Raw genomic sequence first — 16,195 nt, 5'->3', positions numbered from 1 at the left:
TTCCCCACATGTTGTGGGTGGTTTTTTTTACCCACTCCCTCTTGATTTATGTCAGAAATCACTCTGAGTCCTCATCTATTTTGTTCACTATTTCCCTTTGTCTTTTGCACAAAATTAGACTGCACACAGATTTAATTATGTGGGCCTGCCTCATGTTGTGTACGTCCTCCTCTAAGATTGGCAGATCCCAAGAATGAGAAGAGGCACTAAGAATTGATGGAGGCTGTCTAAACATTTTCTCATATTCCTGAGATTATATAAATTAAAAAAACTACTTAAAGACAGCATTGTGTTTTATATTCTAATGTTTGTTTTTGTTATTGTTGTCCACTTGTCTTGTCCACTACGATGTACGCTCCTGCCGTTTGTTATTGTGCATCTCACGCTCCAGTCAGTCATCTTTGCTCTACTTTCAGTTTTCCCTACAATCTACCTCCAACACCACATCAGTGATCTTTATCATCTCAAGTTCATTGTCAAAATCACATCGCTAATTTAGCATTAAAATAATATTAATTCAAGTATCTTGTATTCAGTTACTCAAAATTTTCCAGGAAGCCTGTTGTTCCTATTTCGTGTCTTAGCAACACTTTCTCTGCCTGACTATGATTTCTTATGATTAAATGCAAAAAAAAGAGAAACAGAATTAAAGGTTGCATTAGACAAAACATAAAAGCACAACCTCATTGATCCTATTGAAGTTTGATTCTCCTGCTGGGTCCAGATATTATTTTGTGTGATTAATTTTAAAGGTAACTTCATGTACTGGAAAGTTGATTTGGGGTTTGGTTACTTTTTAAACACAGCTTAAGTCAGGTTTAACACAAAGAAATTACTTTTTCACATATGTTTTGGTTGGTTTGAACCTTTATTTCCCCCTAATAAATTAACTCATTATTAAAAAACTTTTTTTTTTATTTAATCTGGTTTTCCTTGTCTAATTTTAAGGTTTGTCGAATGATTTTAGGCAAATCTGGCTCAGTGGGAACAATAGCTATTTTGCAATCCAAAACTTGTGAGTTTGACTCCAGGTGCCTCATGTCAATGTGCTAATGGGCAAGGCACTCCGAGTTGCGTACTGATCTGAATGTGGCTCTAGTGGGAAGCACTCTCAGTTAGGAGTCCACCAATCGCAGTTTTTTTGGCTGATCCCTAATTACCGATCTTTAAAAAACCTGACCTACCGATTCCGATTTTGGCCAATACCAATTTTTTTTTGGCTGAAATGTTGCTAAATATAACAAGAAAGTTGCTGAGTCGGGTGACTATTATTAACTGGAAACGTGCAGACATGACCTGGTGGTCCAGCTTCTATTCACAGGAGAGTAGAAGAGGACAGTGGTTTATTTTTAGACCTTTGTTGATTTAGATAAGATCAGTGGATAACATCGGCTTCACATGTCACAGATCTCCCAAAATTAAGGAAATTGGTGCTGATAAATCAGTGCACCCCTACTCTGAGTGGTCAGTTTGACTACAAAAAAAAATCACTCAATTTATCTGAAACATCTAAGTGAGACTGAAGAAAAGCAAAATAAGACAGGCGGAAAATACTTCTTTACAGTATTGTGAATAATATACATTAACACCAAGACCAAGCAACAAATAAAAAGAGAAAGTTGCTGGGGGAAAAAAAATCATCTTCAATATGGAAACATTAAGTGGTGCTAATTTAATTAAAGCAACTCATCAGAGAGGGGTTGAGGTAGAGAATAAGTGATATTATTAATCTCTTCCTTCCCCTATAAGGAAAACACTAAAGCAGTCAAGCAGACACAGTCTCCAAGGGCGATGAGGCGCCTCAGCTACCTGGGGTCAAAACGAGACAGGAAGCCGGGCGGTCACAGACAGATGAGCTGTTAAATGAGGTGATCACTGTGGAGCAATGGGCAATTTGTCCCCATTTACCAGTGGCCACAGGGCGGAGATTAACCCCCTCTCAAATTATCTAAAGTAATGCTGAGTGTTATCTAAGCTACAGCTCAGATCTGTCTTAATGGTAAACTTGACCTGCAAAACACCTATTATATCATTTTGGTCATAATTTTAAGGCATTTAAGATAAATTGGAGGCGATTACATTTCTAATGACAGTATACAAAACAGTCTCTGTAACGTGCTTCAGTTTGGGATTTTCTGCTCTGCCTCATGCTATTTGACACCAAATCCCTTCCAGTAAATTGGCAAGTTACACATCACAAGCAGCGAGAAAAGGAGAAATCAAAGGAGCGCTGATAGCTGGCAGTTCATTGAAGCTCTGGTGTGTAATTCAAACTGTGGTATCATTTTCCTTTTAATCTTTACAGAAGCTCCTAAAACTTTCTACACGGGTTCTTTATGATGTGGCTTATGAAGGAAGATTTCCACGAATAAATTAGCCCTGAACATCTAACCTGTAATAGCGTTGACTCTACCACTGCATGGCCTCCTGCGTCCAGGAAATATGAAGACACTTTTGCAAACAGAAGAGAGAAATAAAAGGTCAGTAGTTCACATCCCTGACCTCAATCTGATCTGTGTCGCAGAGTGAATCCCGCCGGGATTCCTCAACCTAAAATACAATGAATTATTTAAAACCCATTAAGCTGCTGGAATGTTGACTAGGCTTTTTATCACTGCAGAAGCAAATTGGGGGAAAGAGGAGACATCACTCCAACCTGACTGAACAAAAAACAAGTCAGTGTCTATTCCTGTGGTCTTCACACAAAGCAGAGGATTCAAATAGTAACTCCTTTATATCAGTGGACACCTACTATTTACTGAGGTAGTAGATCAGAGCTGCAATTAATTACCATAGCAAAAATTCACAAATACTTCAGACCCTCTCTAAAAACACAAATATCTGCCTATGTTCAAAGTTCAAATACCAAATATGTCTCAATATGCATCAAAACACTCAGTTTAAACTATCTTGGCACTACAATAGAAACTAACATCTACAGTCATGTTAGCTGCAAGGAAAATGAATGGAGCTCCTGGATTGGGTGCTTTGCAAATGCCAGGCAACAGCATATCAAATAATGTTGCACCAGAGGGGTATTTCAGCTCCACAAGCTGTACAATGTTTTCAAACAGCTCTACCAACTGCACCACTGTGCAGCCCCTCAAATATTTTAGATATTTGAAAAAAAAAAAAAAAAAAAAAAAAATCCCCAAATTTTTTGTTTTTTTTTGAAAAAAATTTGAAGGTACTTTCCACAAAAATCCTCTGTATATCATTTATTACCCAGCCTTCTCAATTCAACGTCACATCATTCCTCCAAATTTAACTTGCAGATAATTTTTTTAGTCATGAAATACATAAACAATGTTTAATTTCAAACTTCATTTGTTACTTGACATTATCAATCAATCAATTAGCTACATTTGTACCAGCAGGACGAGTGACGTTTCAGTGATGTGCTAAGTTAACTTAGTGCTTCCTTCACCGAAAATCTTCACTTCAATCAAAACCCTTTTTCACACTTAAATTAAATGTGAAACTGAGCCACTTGCCCAGACTGATTTCTAAATACATTCCTATGCATCCTAGCCAAAACATCACCCACACTAACCACTAATAACACTGCTATAAACTTTGTAAGTTCATACTGGAGTTAATCAGTAACTCAATTGCAAAATGCCACTTTCAGAGTTCAGAGTTTTAGATCTACTGGAAGGACCCGTTTAGGAGTAAAAACAGGTGGCCTGATTAAAAATGGTAGACAGGTGATTAGCTAGCTATTGGTAACAGGGTCTAGTGAGGTCATCTATAGGCAGGGATCACTGCAACAAGTGAGGAACAAACCATTACTAAGCAAGAGTATTATAAATAAAAGAAAAATAGTAAACTTGTCATCCAACAAACATTTGCTCAGCAATCAGACATATTAACTCAGAAATGTGTGTTACTCAAGCGTTAATTGCCAATGTTGGCATGATGTTGTCAATAATATCAGATACAATTAATTGAAGTAATCTTTTAATCTTAATAACAGGTTTCTTCTGATAGGAAGTACTACTACCATATTTGGAGTGGCCCAGCCAGAGTCCCAACTAATGGAGGGAGCTGAAGATTAGGGTTGTGGCACTGAGGCCTTCCGACCTCAAAGACCAGGAGTTTATCGTCACAGATAAAATGTTAAATACCAGTGGAAATGGGCAAAAATTAAAAAGATGGTCAGCAATTATAAGAAGGACTTGATCGTTGTAATGCCCATAAAGATCATCCAACAGATTACTGAAAAACATGACATTTTTTAAATAAAAGGGTAATAAGATGTTTTTTTGTTGAAACATATTTACTTTGTTTTATCCCTTAAGAGATGTTAATCTCTTTAAAAAAAAAAACAAAAAAAAAAAACAAGCTTCTTTTTTGTATAAAAATCATTTGAAATTTGAATTTGTATAATTTTTGAATTAACTGTGCAGTGGGTAAGTTGAATATTTAAAAGGCTATTATAACAACGTAGACATTAGTTTTCTAATGTAGCAAAAGATCTATAACTGATTATAACATCCCAAAAAGGGATATTAACTCCTTTTTGGTGACCTGACACAAAATATTCCTATTTTTTTCCACTGTGGAAGCTGCAGCCTATCTTTAGATTTAATAATCCCATCCAAAGGTTATGAAGGGGGAACAACTCTTTCATTTGTTAATACACATCCACTGTACTGTAGTTATATGCTGTAGTGTAGAAACACAAACTGTAAAAGCTGTTCCAGCTACAAAGTTGCTTAAAACTCACATCATGTCAAGCCTAAGAAGGGAAATACAAAGAGGCACTCAGGAAGCGTCTACACAGAAAGTTTTTAAATATTCTAAAGCAGTATGAAAAGCAGCTGCACTAAAGCAGGGTGAGTCAGTTTTTCTGAGCTTTCTTTTCCTCCTTTTACTCCCCGCTCACTATCTTTCTAATTAGCCGAAGTCCTGTAGGCAGATCTGTCGCGCAGGATGCACACAAACACACACGGCTCCCACTCCACACACAGCAGGGCACAGTTATATATCAGCACTATTAAAACTTACACTATCCAGTCCCACCTACCTCATTTATCTCTCTCTCTGTCTTCTTAAAGCCTCTGAGCTGCCACTGGCCCTCCACCCCACTGATTTGTGACGCTTCTTTTAAACGCCCTCTTGAGTCTTTTCACACTGGAATGGGGTTCAAGGATGAGAGACTAAACAAAAGCCTACTATTTTTTTTAAAATCCATCCACTTCTTATGGAGAGTTTAGGGCTTAACCTGGACCTATAAGGCAAAACCCCCAAAGAAAAATTAACCCAACAGTGTCTGGAGGTAGAATCACTGGGAATCTTAGTTTCTCTGACTCTACACCTCTTTTGTGTTCTCATGACTACTGTAAAGACAATATTTTTAAGCTGTGGATGTAGAATCTCTGCCAAATAACCACAATAGTTTTGCAGTAATATCTGTGTTGTGGCAAAAGCAGTAAGTAAATGGCATAAAATGCCAGCCTGTTTTTTTTTCTTCTTTGTATTTATTATTATAACATACAAAAAAAATGTACTCTTTCTACAACCAGAGTGGGATGAGAGCAGCTGCACTGAGTCAGAATGGGAAAGAAAGATTTTAAACTTTACTGAAAAATTTTACAAATAAGCAATGCCTGTTTATGCAAGATATGAGGTGTTTCTATGGTTATTAATAGCACAGCAGATAAAGCTTTTTTCAACATCACTCCCCTAATAGTTTCCTGACCGTCTGGAGATGAAGGTTCAATGTTCTCTATGCAGTTTATTAGCGCTCCCAAGAGGTTAAATAATAATAATAATAATAATAATAATAATAATAATAATAATAATAATAATAATAATAATAATAATAATAATAATAATAATTAATAAGAGTCACACGTCTGGGTCTTAAAGTAAAGAAATGTAAATTGCTCCAAAATAATTATGTCTTTTTTTTCAGTACTCATATACTTTTAAATTAAATTTTATTCTCATTACATTTTTTAGATGTGGGGTAAAAAAGCTACAACTAAATAGACATATAACTAGAGAGCATATTTGTAAAGTGATATTACATTCAGTTAGCAATCCATAATTTCCTGTTTGTCACAGAACTCTGTATCTTAGCAACTATTTAAAATGGGAAGAACAAGAAAACACTGAAGGTATTTTGTTAATCTTTATAAGTGAATATAAACTGAAATTATATGTCTGCATTCCAGAAGATTCGATTGGTTACAGATAAAACCTACAGATCACAAATTAAAATAAGATTGTTTATGTATTCATGCGGCATGTAAATCATTCATAGTGTTAAACTTAAACACAGTTCAAACTGCTGTGTTTTAATTGCTTACAGTCATTAAGTTCACATTGTCAGAGTTTCCTGATGTTTTCCTGTGAGTCATTTCACAAAGTGTTTCCTATCTGCCGTTTGACTATACCAGCAATGAAGTTGCTTGCTGTTTGTGGAATATGTTGAATGAATTTAAATTGAATCCCAGGCTGTCACTTGAAAGAACACCACCTCAGAGAAAGAGGATTAAAGCGACTCTTTTTCTGTGCGCTGAATAGAGTAACCGAGTCCTTTTCCCCTTTATCGGCTCTGCTCTAAAAAGAATTACAGCCAAAACCAGGGAAATAATTGATTTAATAATAACCTGTTGTAGCTTTTGATTAGCTTACTACAGTATTAAATCAAGCTTTTACCTAAAAAGCCTAACAGATTAAAAACAGCATGCCACACAGAATCAAAGATGTGAACTGAGATTCCACTGCGTTTTTTTCAGGATTTTACAAAGTTCTTTTTTGGGTTTACAATTTTAGATTGGAACACGGTCGAACGACAGCGAGGCAACCTGGCGGCAACGATAAGTCATAACTGTTTCTGTAAATCCAGAACACTCACTCTGTGCTTTTGTTAGAGGAAACAAAGGACAAAGATCAGAGGAAGCTCTTCTGAACACCCCAGATAGAGCATCACAGAGAAAGAGTGAACATGCAGCGTAACCACAGATATTAAGAGCCATTGAGGAAAGTCCAAAGAGCCGCTTGCAGGTTGCAAACGCCTGTCCTGATGTGGCAGCATCATCTGCATCAGGATTACTCTGACGGTTTGCTAATGGAGTTAAGAGTAACCAGTAGTAAAGGGAAATCAGAAGTATAACTAAACTACAGAAGATGGAGGGAAAAAAATAACGCCACTTGGTTCCACTACACAGCAAGTGCCATTTAAAAAGACTTTATAAGAAATTTAGAATTTTTTTTAATAAGACTGCACAGACATTTTCAAAAGCTAAATGTTGTTTTGGCATTTAGACAACACTGTATATGAATGTATTTAAATGAGCCACGCCACAGCTGTTGGGAAATCCCCCCAGGTCAGAGTTACTCTGCACAGCAGCATCAGTTTGTTGTTGTTTGTCTTGTGCTGTGCAGCGTTTTGGACTGAACGCTGCAGGCAGCTAGCTTGATGTTGTTTCAGGTGAAATACAAAGTAAATAAGTTAAAGTGAAAAACAAATAACACATGAACCTGTTTATTAACGGCTAAGTGCAATTTATATTTCTAGTTCTAGTACTTGAGGTTCTATTTTTTATTTTTTTTTGCATGCCAGGTGTGGTGAATCGTTGTGGGTTTGTTTTTTTTCAAGGACTCTATAAAAGTGTGCAGTTGTTCTAGCTTTTCTATTAAAAGGCAGCTTTCCACTTTTTGTTTGAGTGTGACCGACACATTTGGGGGGAAAACCCTTTTGCTTCCTGACAGGCTGGACATCATATCTCATGAAGTAGCTCTCACTGATCCCAAAGTGGCTCTAAGCTGTTTATTGGTTAAGCTCTCGGCCAGCGTTTTGACAGCTCTGGTTTGCCAAGGAGTAAATCCTGAGTGGGGAGAGTGGTTTAGCGGTTCAGAAAAATGAATGCATGCGTCTAGGAAATCACACACTCCATTTCAGTAGTTATTCTGTTTTTCTTGTTGTCCAGGTGTCCACTGGTTTGTTTTGTTAGTGTGTGGTCATATCTGTGCATTTGTTGCTGTGGACATGGCCACACCCGCCTGAATTGAATGGAGTGTCCGTTATTATGAAGATAAGATTTTATCTCAAAGATGGAATCAAGTTGTTTTCATCCATCCAGTAATGAGTTAGAAAAGCTTCTCAAAAATATCCGTCTGCTTCTGTATATGAAAAAAAATATGATTCTCATATTTCCGATTATGTGGGTTTTGCTGCTGATTTGGGGCCGGGTCATAGGAGCAACAATCTGGACAAACATCCCCAGAACTCCTTGTTCCCATCTGTCTCTTTCAGCTCTTCCAGGGGAAATGTGGTGTACTTCTAAGCCAGCCATGAGATATATACACTACAGCCCAAACGTCTGGAAGCAAAGTCAAGTTTCAGTTGAAAAAGTCTTTTTTATCCCAAATTCACTAGTTTTTACAATTCTCTGAAAAAACAAAAACAAAACAAAACAAAAAAAAAAAAACACACACCACTTCACACCACAAAACAGTAACGACAGGGGGGATTACACCATAAAATCTGGTAGAGCATAGTTGTTAAATTAAAAGTCAGTCACTAAATGCAAACACAACAAGTTATTATTTGTGATTAAGTTGTGAAATAAGTGAGTGAAATGATTAAGCTGGCTGCCGATGAGTATTGAGAGGAGTTGTGAACAATGACATTGCGTTTCTGGACTGTTATTGAATTGTAGTCTTCCTGTGGTTGTAGTTTGGCAATGGCAGCGGAGGAAATGAATGAAGCCATTCTGTCCATGTTGGCCACATTTCCAAATATATAGAGCAGCTAAAGTTCTCTCTTCGGTGGGGGATGGATGTTTACAGCACACCCAATGACCGGTACACTTCATGATGTACCTTCCTTCAGGATTGACCTGACGCAGTACATACATTACAACCAAACGTTAGCAAATGAATAAAATCAGATCCAACCGTTTAAAACTTTGATAAGCCAGAAGCAATCATTTCTCAAAAGGCAAAAGTCCAGAGCCTCTGAACAAAATGAAGAACAAGGGGCTGATTTTTACTAGGCTAGTTTGTCACAAACTTAATGATGTAATGTTAACTATAAGTTAAGTTTTACTAAATGTTTCAATAAGATACGAGGCTGAAGGTTTGGAAATAAACCTTCAGCCGTCACTGACTGTAGTGGGTTTAAACCAAATCAGACAAGTCTCAGTAAGAACTTGGTCTCTGAAGCTCTGCAGGAAAACATTTCACTAAATCAAAAGCATTTTAGGAATATATAATCAAACTATTTAAATAATATGGAGGAATTTCAGTGTGTAAACAGAAAGAGAAATTCACAAAGGTGGACACCTGCGGACCTTATTTGCCAGTCAGCAGTGCATCAATAATTCATCAACAGATAATAAAATAAAATGGATAGAGATATCTTTCAGACACCTTTAAACCACTGCAATATAGAAACTCATTCAGAAATGCAGCTTCAGTCTTTGAGGGTGCAAAGTGGATGAGCGGTGACTTAACTGGGCTTACAGAAACAAATGTTTCCTTCAGCATGACGTCTTTCTCTGGAAAAATTTGATTCTCTTTTAAACAAAAATAATTGCGGCATATCCTCTGTTATCTATCTATAATGCACAACACAGAAAATGTCTGACACCTAAAAGTGTGACATTCTTGCATATAATGTGTCTGAGGGAAGAAAGAAGCAAAAATAATGCCTGAAATCCCCAAGTATCTTCAATGCCAAAAATATCTCCACCTAGATTGAGAGAAATGGAAACGCGTCTCTCTGTGTTTTCACATGGTTTCTGTGTATTTGACCTATCTTCCTTTATTTTCTCACTGCTACCGGAGTTTCTTCTGTTTTCAGTTGTGTTTCGAGGTTGTGGAGCTTTCCAACATCTCAAAAGATTTACTGATTTCATTAAACCCTCAAACAAAAATAATAACAGAAAACCAATCCATCCATCCATCCATCCATCCATCCATCCATCCATCCATCCATCCATCCATCCATCCATCCATCCATCCATCCATCCATCTTCTAACACTCTTGTCCCTTGTGGGGTCCGGAGGGGTGCTGGTACTTATCTCCAGCGAACGTTTTGGGGGAACGTTTCGACAGACTGGCGACTGGACAGGTCGCCAGTCTGTCGCAGGGCATGGAAAATCCATGTCAAACTAATTTATAAGACAAATTAAAAAACAGGACTGGGTTAACTGGGACCCAAATGTCACAACGTTATTTTAAGCAAAAGCTTAGACTGGACTTGTTATCAGCAGATCTGGTAGGTGAGTGTCTGGTTACTCACATGTATCTTCCAGTATGTTTATTAAAGTATATTATATAGTAATAAATATGTGGAAAAAGAAGGAAAAGAATCAAGCGTCTCTCACACATTTCACTGACAGCCTAACAGCCCTGTTATGATCCAGTTTAAACAGAGATTATTGTGTTTAGGCAGTAAACAGGGCCTGGACGTCTCTACTAGCCTCTGTTGATTTTTATTTCTTCCTATAACAAACCCATAACTTAGGTATTTACTGGGATAAATAACTGACAAGTTATCTTAAGCTGTAAAACAAATAAAGTTAAAAGACATTTTTATTCTCACAAAAGTTGTAAAAGAGGCTATTCCCTTTACTTTAACTGATATCACATTATTACCTCAAACTTCTTAATATTTGTAATTTATGTAATAGAATAAAAGCAAGCAGCATAAAATTGTGATGTGGGCAGAAAAAAGATATGTTGTCTTTAAAAATCTCTCTACAAAAAATAAGGATCTAAAAAGTGTGGTGTGTATTTGTTTTAGAATTTTATCTCACACTCCAAAAATAAAATCCAGGGCATCTAACTGCCTTCAGGAGGCACATAGATGGTTTTCACACCTGGTAGTCTGGCAGACTTGGTTCAATTAGGACCAAAGCTGCAACATTTGTTACATTTTAAGCTGGTGCGGTTTGCTTTCACACTACACTGTATGAAACGAACCAAACCCTTTCAAAAACCTGTTCACCTCCTCGCCTGTGGTGGCGCTGCACCAAGAACTACTTAAGTAAATAACATGAAAACCTCTGAGGAAGACATCAGCAATACTTCATTATTCATTAAATATAAACAGAAATGGAGTAGCATCAGGTTTTAACGTTAATATTTCTCTTTTGTCTTTGGCAAAACACTACAAACCTTTTCAAGCACAAGACTTGTGTGTTTGTTTTGGTAGGATTTACCCAAAAGTCCTGCATTATGGTCAGCTTCCTGCTTTTGGAGAGGTCTCCATGTATGCATTCAAACCACACCAGAGTTCATTTCAGCCAAACCGAGACCTAGGTTTTTAGACTTCTTTAGTCCGCATCAGAGTTCATCTACATTTTCATACCTCCCCAAATGAGCTGGACCTTCAAGGCAAACAAACTGGAGTTTGATTAAAGCGGACTAAACAGGGATGATGTGAATCGACCCTTAAGCAGTGAGCAAACTCTACCTGTGTGTGCTCTACATTCAGCTGCAGCTGTTTGTGAAGGTGTTTGTTACAGAAAAGTAGTGAACAGACAGCATCATCAAGATCAAAGTTAAAGCAGCGTTACGTAATAAAGTTAATATTTTCAGCTCTGAACATTTCATAGGTGACTTCTCGATCCATTACCTGGAAAGAGTATGGCACATATCTAAAGAGATTGATTGATTGATTGTGGAATCATTGGCGCTTTAGTTTATATGTCAGTGATTGATTATTTCATTCTATATTTTTATTTTTCTTTCTTTTTTTATTGTTCTTGTTTTGTCTGTTTATGGACCATAATTGTGTCTAAATAAAGAGATTGATTGATTGATTGATTGATTGATTGATTGATTGATTGATTGATAAACATACCTAGACATAAGAAGAACAGAGCCTACTGACATGACAACTATTATTCATGCACTCCAGAAATGTGGCCTTTTGATTTTTTTTTTTTTTTAAGAGAGGCAAGAAAGAAAACATTTGTTGAAAGAAGCTTCATATAAAGTCTATATTTTTCTGAACACCAGTACCAAAGTCAGGTGGGATCAAAGTTAAAACTTCAGACTAATGTCCAAAATACACCTGGCCGTGGTTTTAGCTCTAGCTGTGGTTCAAGTTTAAAATTCTGTGAAACTTTACAACAATTAATTACACTGAAGTATGTGATTGTTATTTTAAACTTTAAAATGTACTTTTGCAAACTTGTTCACTTTTACAGATATGAAAAAAAAAATAAAATTGACAGTTTTCACTTTTGGGGCAGGTGAGTTTTCAGAGGATGAAAAGCATCAGGTTCGTCTTTAATCAGTCAAATTAAATCAGTTTTTGCATTTATCCAGATTTAAAACTGTGGGATCTTTATATTTATTAAAGCAGGTAGGCTGAGTGAGACTCACCTATGATGAACCACAGCAGAGCATGTTTCTGCAGCGCTGAACCGGCGTGCGACTCCATCCTGTCGCTCCCGAAACGATCAAGAGAGTGAAGTTTCAGAGGAGGCAGCGAGCGGATCCACCAAAAGCTCAACGGGAAACCGCAAACATCATAAAGTAGCTGCTGGGACAGAAATCCATCAAATGCGGCAACACGAGCCACCGCTGGAGCACCTTGCGCAAATTGCTCGGGGGAGAGCCCGGACTCGTCCTTGTTCCTCCCGCGCTTACACGTCCACTCCCCCCGAGTCTTCCTGTCACCGACCGCGTGTCATCCCGGCAGAAAACGTACCGAGACGTCAATTTAGGAGTTTTTTTCTTCTTCTTCTCTCTATAAGCCCCGAGGTTAGAGTGAGATCCGGAAAGGGAACTGTGTGGGAACTATGCGGCGTTTGGAAGAGTGCTGTGCGCAACGGGACGCGTCAGTCTGGCACCGGCGGAGCCGAGAGAGAGACCTACCCGGGTGAGCGGCGGGGATTCAGCCCTGACCCGACAAATTAGAGAGAGCCGGGAAGGAGAGCGAGGGAGGGAGGAGGCAATGAACTGATACTAATACCTTGGAACTGCTTATCTGATATAAATGTTGGAGTGCTTGAAGCAATTTTAAGGACACAAAGTGATACATAATTTCTAAGATTCAGCTTGTAAAACAGAAAAAAGCTCGACTGGCAAAACAAAACAAAAACCAGTGTCATTCCTGATTTCACAAATCTCCCAAAATGTTGTGTTAAAAAGGCTTATGTTAAAGTTGATCAATTTCTCTCTTTGCCATGGAGATCTTTGGAGTAGCTGTTTTTTTTTTGTTTTTGTTTTTTTTCAAAAAGTTGATTTATTTAATTAATTTAGCTCAAAAAGAGAAATGTGCATGTCATACAGTTTCTATTCAATTTTTCAATTCGGTTAAATTTTATTTATATATCGACAATTCACAACAAATCCACTTTGCAAAAATCCTAGTTATCAAGCAGTACCATATGCTTTATTAATTATTCAAAGTAATTTAATACGTTTCAAATAAAATCCAGCAGATTGTTTCTTTAAACACACAAGCGCTTATTTCTTTTAATTCTGCTAACCATGGCTCAAAACTAATAAAATTCAGCTTCTTAGAAGATCCATAAAGCCAAGGGAAATAGTATTTTTAATGAAAAGAACTATATTATGGCCTTCGTGTGGCCTACACAATCACGAGGAAGACTGCTTGCTTGACTGTTGTTTAGCAGTCCGTAATTGACACTTCTTACAAGGAGGACAAACCACAAAGGGTCATTGCTAAAAGAGCTGGTTGCTCACAGAGTGCTCTATCCAAGCCTGTTTATGGAAAGATGAGTGGAAGGAAAACATGTGGTAGGAAAAGATGCAGATGCTGCAGAAATGTCAAGAGTCTTGAGATGATCATGAGGTACATTGCAATGACAGAAACTCCAAAGAGAAACTGGAACGTCCATGTAATGCTGTCATCATCAGTTAAACTGAATTCAGGTTTTTCAACACTCAGATTTATATCTGAGTGTTATAAATCAATATATGAATTTCACTTTTGATTTGAGCTACTGAAATAAATTAGTGTTTTAATGATATTCTAATTCACCAAAATTAACCTGGATACTTTGACTAGACCACTATAGTACGTTGACTTGTTTCTTTTTGAGCCAAGCCTTCGAAAGATTTTTTTTTTATTGTGTTCCTGATCCTTTTCATGTTCAAAAGGATCAGGAACAAAAGCTGAAGTGTTATCACTCGTACAGATGGCTAAACCGAAGAACAGTTATTTGGTAATATTATCCTTTTTTTGAGAAACTAAATTGAACATTTTCATTATTTCTAATGTTTCATCATTAAAATTAGTACATCAAATTAATCACTACGTGTGGAGTGAGTTTACATAATACATGAGTTTGATTTTTTTTTTATTTTTATTGAATTACAGCAAAAAGTAGATATTTTTGTATTTTTTTTTTTTATTTGTGATGCACGGAGAAAAGTCTGGTGTCGACCAGCGTTTGTTCCGCTTTCCTTCAGGACTGAAATATTTATGACAGTTAAACACTGCCATCTAGTGCTCATGTGGAGCAAGCTCCACTGTATATGCTTTATTATTTTTTATAATATAAAAAGCACTAGACATTATATTGCATTACTCATTTAGTCAATGTAAGTTTAATGTTACAAATAATAATGCATATAGAGTATAATAATAATAGATAATAATAAATTCATTATTATACCTCGTTTATGATGTTCTGCCAACACATCTACTGAAAATCTATGGAAACAGAATTTCTCAGAGGCAAATATTATCTATCTGCTTTTTATATTTGAATTTGTTCCACTTCATAGAAGAGCTTTGTTTTTCTCAGTCAGTTTCCTTATCTCTGTTTATTGGAGCTTTAATAAACAAAAGTATGAAGTCTTTTTTTATATTTAATTATAAAGAGACTACCTGTTGTTCTATTGTTATTTCACAGAATTTAAAACACAATTTAGACGTTTTAACCTGAGCTGAAAGGCCACACCTTTGTACTGCCTTTTCACCGTGTATAAAAACTGCCTCCCTTTGTCTGCAGTTTGTTTTGAGCCCAATGTCAAAAGACACTTTCATCTGAATCAGTTCAACGATGACTCATCTACAAGGTCTTATATTATTCTCTTCCAAACACCTTTGTGTGGTTTCATGTTGTGCCACAATATCAGAACTACACAAAAAATCTGGCAGGCAACAATGACTGAGCCTAAGTTGACTGAGCAGGAGAGTAATTCTGCTTTTTCAGGTCTCAGATCAGTCAGGAGGGGGAAAAGTGCATAGAAAGAGCTTAAATGACAGTGTGGTTCACAGATCTTTCTTCTGAAAATTTCCTTTAATGTTGGCCTTTAGTTTGTCTCCATTGTTTTCTCTGGTGTCTCTTATTATTCTCCAAATAGTCAAAGCTGCTTAGACTTTATGGGGTTACATTCAGGCCAATAAAGCACGATAATACAGTGGTCATTGAAGCAGGTGTTGGTAGTTTTGGTTGTATGGACAGCTGCCAATTCCTTCAGGAAATTGAAATCTGCATGTTAGAATCAAAATCAGCTTCATTCACCAAAATGTGTGCACAAAAAAAAAAAAGGATTTTCAAGAGTTCACAGAGTACAGACAAAAAGTATAAAAATATAAACCATAAGGGAAATAAAGTAAGGATAAAGGAACAACATGTAGATTATTTGCAGCCTTTTTTAAATATAGGATAACAAAAGAGCAAAATATCTTATCTTGTTTCTGTGTAGCTGCTGATTGGCTGTAAGGTATTTGTTGTGTTCAGGGAGACAGACTGGGAGAAGAAACTGTTTGTGGAGAAGCTGGTTTTTACAAACAGCACTCTGCAGGGCCTACCTAAGATAAAAGTGTGTCCAGAATGTGTGGGATCTGCAGAGACGTTAGCCTCCATTTCCCTGATGCTATATATCTACATGTCCTGTTTAGACTTGTCCTTATAATATTCCTGTTGCTAGTGGAGCATTTGTTAACTCATTTAGAAGTTCTTACTTTCTGAAAAACAAAATTGATGGTTTTGAAAAGCTGTAATCCTAAAAAATTTGGAGAAATACATGCTTGAAATACGTCACTGTGTACAATAAATCCATAACATCAGTTTCTCTTTTGACTTGAATTACCAAAATAAACATTTTTTTCACTGATATTATTATTTGATGAGATGCACCTGTATGACCTTTCATAAACAAAATTTTAATACATTTCTCAAGTCAATAAAACTGACTCTTTGCTTGGTGATGTGTCTGTCGAAAGAAAATACTTATTTTATT

Source organism: Poecilia latipinna, unplaced genomic scaffold (assembly GCF_001443285.1).
Source record: "Poecilia latipinna isolate Pla-1442-1.1 unplaced genomic scaffold, P_latipinna-1.0 Scaffold1831, whole genome shotgun sequence".
In the NCBI taxonomy this organism is placed as follows: Eukaryota; Metazoa; Chordata; class Actinopteri; order Cyprinodontiformes; family Poeciliidae; genus Poecilia; species Poecilia latipinna.
Note: the sequence above shows the minus strand (reverse complement) of the source record.